The sequence below is a fragment of the Hylobates moloch genome, unplaced genomic scaffold (assembly GCF_009828535.3).
Source record: "Hylobates moloch isolate HMO894 unplaced genomic scaffold, HMol_V3 SCAFFOLD_5, whole genome shotgun sequence".
Taxonomy (NCBI): Eukaryota; Metazoa; Chordata; class Mammalia; order Primates; family Hylobatidae; genus Hylobates; species Hylobates moloch.
This window is the reverse complement of record NW_026652280.1, coordinates 119,105,910-119,112,286: the sequence shown is the minus strand read 5'-3', so window position 1 is coordinate 119,112,286 and position 6,377 is coordinate 119,105,910.

Genomic DNA, 6,377 nt, shown 5'->3' with positions numbered 1-6,377 from the left:
AGTCTTGAATATCTTTGTTAATTTTCTGTTTCATTGATCTGTCTAATATTGACAGTGGGAGGTTAAAGTCTCCCACTATTATTGTGTGGGAGTCTAAGTCTCTTTGTAGGTCTCTAAGAACTTGCTTTATGCATCTGGGTGTTCCTGTATTGGGTGAATATATATTTAGGGTAGTTAGCTCTTCTTGTTGCATTGATCCCTTTACCATTACATAATGCCCTTCTTCTTTTTTTTAATCTTTGTTGGTTTAAAGTCTGTTTTATCAGAGACTAGGATTGCAACTCCTGCTTTTTTTTTTTTTTGCTTTCCATTTGCTTGGTAAATATTCTCCCATCCCTTTATTTTGAGCCCATGTTTGTCTTTGCATGTGAGATGGGTCTCCGGAATACAACACACTGATGGGTCTTGACTCTTTATCCGATTTTCCAGTCTGTGTCTTTTAATTGAGGCACTTAGCCCATTTACATTTAAGGTTAATGTTGTTATGTGTGAATTTGATTTTGTCAACATGACACTAGCTGGCTATTTTGCACATTATCTGATGCAGTTTCTTTATAGTGTCATTAGTCTTTATATTTTCATATGTTTTTTAGCAGTGGCTGGTACCAATTTTTCCTCTCAATATTTAGTGCTTCCTTCAGGAGCTCTTGTAAGGCAGACCTGGTAGTAATAAAATCCCTCAGCATTTGCTTGTCTGTAAAGGATTTTATTTCTCCTTTGCTTATGAGGCTTAGTTTTGCTGGATATGAAATTCTGGGTTGAAAATTCTTTTTTTTTTAAGAATGTTGTATATTGGCCCCCCACTGTCCTCTGGCTTGTAAAGTTTCTGCCGAGAGATCCACTGTTAGTCTGATGGGCTTCCCTTTGTAGGTAACCCGACCTTTCTCTCTGGCTGCCCTTAACGTTTTTTCCTTCATTTCAACCTTGGTAAATCTGATGATTATGTGTCTTGGGGTTGCTCTTCTTGAGGAGTATCTTAGTGGTGTTGTCTGTATTTCCTGAATTTGAATGTTGGTCTGTCTTGCTAGGTTGGGGAAGTTCTCCTGGATAATATCCTGAAGTGTTTTCCAACTTGGTTCCATTCTCCCTGTCAGTTTCAGGTACACCAATCAATCGTAGGTTTGGTCTTTTCACATAGTCCTATATTTCTTGGAGGAGTTGTTGGTTCCTTTTCAGTCTTTTTTCTCTAATCTTGTCTTCATGCTTTATTTCATTAAGTTGATCTTCAATCTCTGTTATGCTTTCTTCTGCTTGATTAATTTGGCTATTGATACTTGTGTATGCTTCACGAAGTTCTCATGCTGTGTTTTCAGCCCCATCGGGTCATTTATGTTCTTCTATAAACTGGTTATTCTAGTTAGCAGTTCCAGTAACCTCCTATCAAAGTTCTTAGCTTCTTTGCATTGGGTTAGAACATGCTCCTTTATCTCGGAGGAGTTTGTTATTACCCACCTTCTGAAGCCTCCTTCAGTCAATTCATCAAACTCCCTCTCTGTCCAGTTTTGTTCCCTTGCTGGCAAGGAGTTGTGATCCTTTGGAGAAGAGGCATTCTGGTTTTTGGAATTTTCAGCATTTTTGTGCTGGTTTTTCCTCATCTTCATGGATTTATCTACCTCTGATCTTTGATGCTGAGGACCTTTGGATGGGGTTTTTGCTTGGGTGTCTTTTTTATTGATGTTGATATTATTGCTTTCTGTTTGTTAGTTTCCCTTTTAACAGTCAGGCCCCTCTTCTGCAGGTCTGTTGGAGTTTGCTGGAGGTCCACCCCAGACCCTGTTTTCCTCAGTATCACCAGCAGAAGCTGCAAAACAGCAAAGATTGTTGCCTGCTTCTTCCTCTGGAAGCTTCATTCCAGAGGGGCACCCACCAGGTGCCAGCCAGAGCTCTCCTGTATGAGGTGTCTGTTGACCCTTGCTGGGAGGTGTCTCCCAGTCAGGAGGCACGAGGGTCAGGGACCCACTTGAGGAGGCAGTCTGTTCCTTAGCAGAGCTCGAGCACTGTGCTGGGAGATCCACTGCTCTCTTCAGAGCCTTCAGGCAGGAACATTTACGTCTTCTGAAACTACACACATAGCTGCCCCTTCCCCCAGGTGCTCCGTCCCAGGGAGATGGGAGTTTTATCTATAAGGCCCTGACTGGGACTGCTGCCTTTCTTTCAGAGATGCCCAGAGAGGAGGAATCTAGAGAGGCAGTCTGGCTACAGCAGCTTTGCCACACTGCAGTGGGCTCTGCCCAGTCCGAACTTCCCAGCAGCTTTGTTTACACTGTGAGGAGAAAACCGCATACTCCAGCGTCAGTGATGGTGGATGCCCCTGCTCCCATCAAGCTTAAGTGTCCCAAGTTGACTTCAGACTGCTGTACTGGCAGCAAGAATTTCCAGCCAGTGGATCTTAGCTTGCTGGCGCTCTGTAGGGGTGGGACCTGCTGAGCAAGACCACTTGGCTCCCTGGCTTCAGCCCCCTTTCCAGAGGAGTGAATGGATCTGTCTCACTGGTGTTCCAGGTGCCACTCAGGTACAAAAGAAAACTCCTGCAGCTAGCTCAGTGTCTGCTCGAGTGGCCACCCAGTTTTTGTGCATGAAACCCAGGACTCTGGTGGTGTAGGCACCTGAGGGAATCTCCTGGTCTGTGGGTTGTAAAAGCCATGGGGAAAATGTAGTATCTGGACCGAATAGCACCATCCCTCACGGCACAGTCTATCACTGCTTCCTTTGGATAGGGGAGGGAGTTCCTCAACCCCTTGTGCTTCCTGGGTGAGGTGACACCCCACCCTGCTTCAGCTCACCCTCCATGGGCTGCACTCACTGTCTAACCAGTCCCAGTGAGATGAACCGGGTACCTCAGTTGGAAATGCAGAAGTCACCCACCTTCTGCATTGGTCTCGCTGGGAGCTGCAGACCAGACCTGTTCGTATTCAGCCATCTTGCCCAGAACCCCCATGTGTGTCTTTATATAGCCTTCTTATAAGGATACCAGTCAGTGGATTTAGGGCCCACTCTAACCTAATACGACCTCATCTTAATGAATTGTATCTGCAAAGACCCTATTTCCAAATAAGTTCACATTCTGAGGTTCCAGATGAATATGAATTTGGGGGGACATTATTCAACCCAGTACAAGTATAGTAATGCTATTTAGTATGTCTTCAAATAAATTGTAAAAGGGAAGAAAATTCCTTTATGGAAATATAATATGGATACTGAATATGTTATATTTAGAATAGACACATCCCAAAGTACATTCAACTGAGTCTTTTTATTTTACATTATTTTTATATTTATATATATTTATATTTGTACCTTGCCTTGTTCTGTGAGGATTTTGGGGTGTCTTACAATAAAAACACTTAGTTTATAATATGCACAGCATAAAATGTATGCTGCTCGTTGTCAATAGTGTATAGTTTTTATTAACACTATAAAATTAGAGATTCAGTAATAAAGGAAGATATCGTAAAATCCTTACTACACGTGCAGTCCACAAAGTTTAATCACATAAAATCTATGGCTACATTATTGCAAAGTTAAAAAAAAAAAACGCTCAATTAGTCTTCCAGTTAATGTGTGCTTTATTTGTTTTCATTTATGAGCTGTGTAAGAAATAGACCAATTATTACAAAATATGTAGCATACACTGAGTTGAGAAAGCTCCAAATTATCACAAAGTAGTCACTTCCTGACTCTTCACCATGCAGAAGATAATATCTTTAGCTGGTCTTCATTTGAGAATTGCACCCAGGAAAAGAATGGGAGCCAATTACCAGTTGAATTCCATCTGAATTTACATTATCTCAGAGACATTAACACAGTTTTAACATAGTCAAGACCAGAGAATGCTGAAATAGAGATGATAAAAGGAAATATAGTCTGTTGCATAATTCTCATTATCAGAAAAAAGAGAATGCATCAGCTCCTTTGGAAAAGCCAAGTTTTGCTATGAGTTGTTTAAAAATGTCTTGCTGAGTGATGAAGGGAGTAGACAATGTCCTTTTAAAACTGCTAAAGTAACTGCAAAATCAGCTTTATAAGGCTGCTTCTTATCATTGTTTTGTTATAGTGGAGGCCATAATGCTAAAACATAACTCAATCAAGGCAGTTATGGGAAGGGCCAAGATAATACAAGCCAATGATTCCAGCTTATTCCAAGAATACAAATTAAAGTAACTAGAATGTAACTAAAACAAACACCCTTCAAACTCACCTCCCCAAATATCACCTTCCCCCCTAGGCTTTTGTTAGGTATGGGATAGTAGACTCCACCTTCCTGTGCTCACTGATGAGAACACAGAAAGCTAATATTCAGAGATATTAAATCTATACATGCTTTAAAAACAACTGAACTGACAGATACATTACATATTTCTTCAAATTTTACATTTGGGGGTATAAGTTCCAGTTTGTAACATGGATATATTATGTAGTGGTAATGTTTGGGTTTCTAATGAACCAACCAGCAATAGTGAATATTGTACCCAATAGGTAATTTTTGAGCCCTCATCCTCCTCCCATTCTCCCCTTTTTTGGAGTCCTCAGTGTTATTTCCATCTTTATGTCCATGTGTTCCTATTGTTTAGTTCCCACTTACAAGTGAAAACATGCATAATTTGATTTCTGTTTCTGAGTTATTTCACTTATGGCCTCCAGCTCCATCCATGTTGCTGCAGAGTTTATTCATTTTTATGGCTGCATAGTATTCTAATATATATATACCAGATATACATATATGATATATATATATATATATATATATATATATATATATATATATGACATTTTCTTTACCCAATCAACCACTGATGTACACTTAGGGTTGAATCTATGACTTTCCTATTGTGAATAGTACTGTGATAAATATATGAGTGCAGGTCTTTTTGATATAACAATTTATTTTCCTTTGGGTAGCTTCCCTGTAGATTGCTGAGTTGAATGATAATTCTATGTTTAGCTCTTTGAGAAATCTCTATATTGTTTTCCACAGGAGCTGTACTAATTTTTTTTCCCATCAATAGTGTATAAGCATTCCCTTTTCTCTGCATCCTTGCCAACATCTATTATTTTTTGACTTTTAAATAATAGCCATTCTGACTGATGTGACATTGTTTCTCGTTGTTTACTTTGCATTTCTCTGATGATTAATGATGTTGAGCATTTTTTCATGTTTGTTGGCTACTTGTATTTTGAGAAATGTCTGTTCTCGTCCTTTGCCCACCTTTTTATGGGGTTGTTTTTTTCTTGTTGATTCATTTGAGTTCCTTATAGATTCTGGATATCAGTCCTTTTGTTGAATGCATAGTAAGTAAACATTTTCTCCCTGTATTAGTCTGTTCTCACACTGCTACAAAGAACTGCCTGAGACTGGGTAATTTATAAAGGAAACAGGTTCAATTGACTCACAGTTCCACATGACTGGGGAGGCCTCAGGAAACTTATAATCATGGCAGATGGGGAGGCAAACATGTCCTTCTGCACAAGGCAGCAGAAGAGAGAAGTGTGAAGTGAAGGAGGAAGAGCCCCTTATAAAACCATCGGACTTTGTGAGAACTCACTCACTATCATGAGAACAGCGTGGGGGATACCACCCCCATGATCCAATCACCTCCCACCTGGTCCCTCCCTCAACACATGGGGATTATGGGGATTACAATTCGAGATGAGATTTGGGTGGAGACACAGAGCCAAACCGTATCACTCCCATTCTGTAGGTTGTCTTAGTTTATTCTGTTGTTTCTTTTGCTGTGCAGAAGCTCATTCATTTAATTATTTGTCTATTTTTGTTTTCGTTGTATTTGCTTTTCAGTTCTTAGTCATAAATTCTTTGCCTAGGCCTATATCCAGAAGAGTTTTTCCTAAGTTTTCTGCTAAGATTTTTGTAGTTTCAGGTCTTACTTTTAAGCCTTTAATCCATCTTTTTTTGTATATAGTGAGAGAGATATACAATTTTGTATATAGTGAGAGATAAGGGTACAGTTTGATTCTTCTGCATGTGGTTAGTCAGTTTTCCCAGCACCATTTATTGAATAGGGATTATTTTCTCCATTGTTTATTTCTGTCAACTTTGTTCAAGATCAGATAGTTGTAGCTATATGGCTTTATTTCTGGGTTATCTATTCTGCTCCATTCATCTATGTCTATTTTTGCACCAGTAACATGTTGTTTTGGTTACTATAGCCTAGTAGTATAGTTTGAAGTCAGGTAATGTGATGTCTCTGGCTTTGTTCTTTTTGCTTAGGATGCTTTTGCTATGTGGGCTCTTTTTCGGTTTCATATGAATTTTAAAATTGTTTAGAAAAGTTACATTTCTAAGACAATGAAATATAAATGCAGCCTGGGCAACATAGTGAGATCCTGCCTCTACAAAAGAAAAATGAAGTCACTACCTT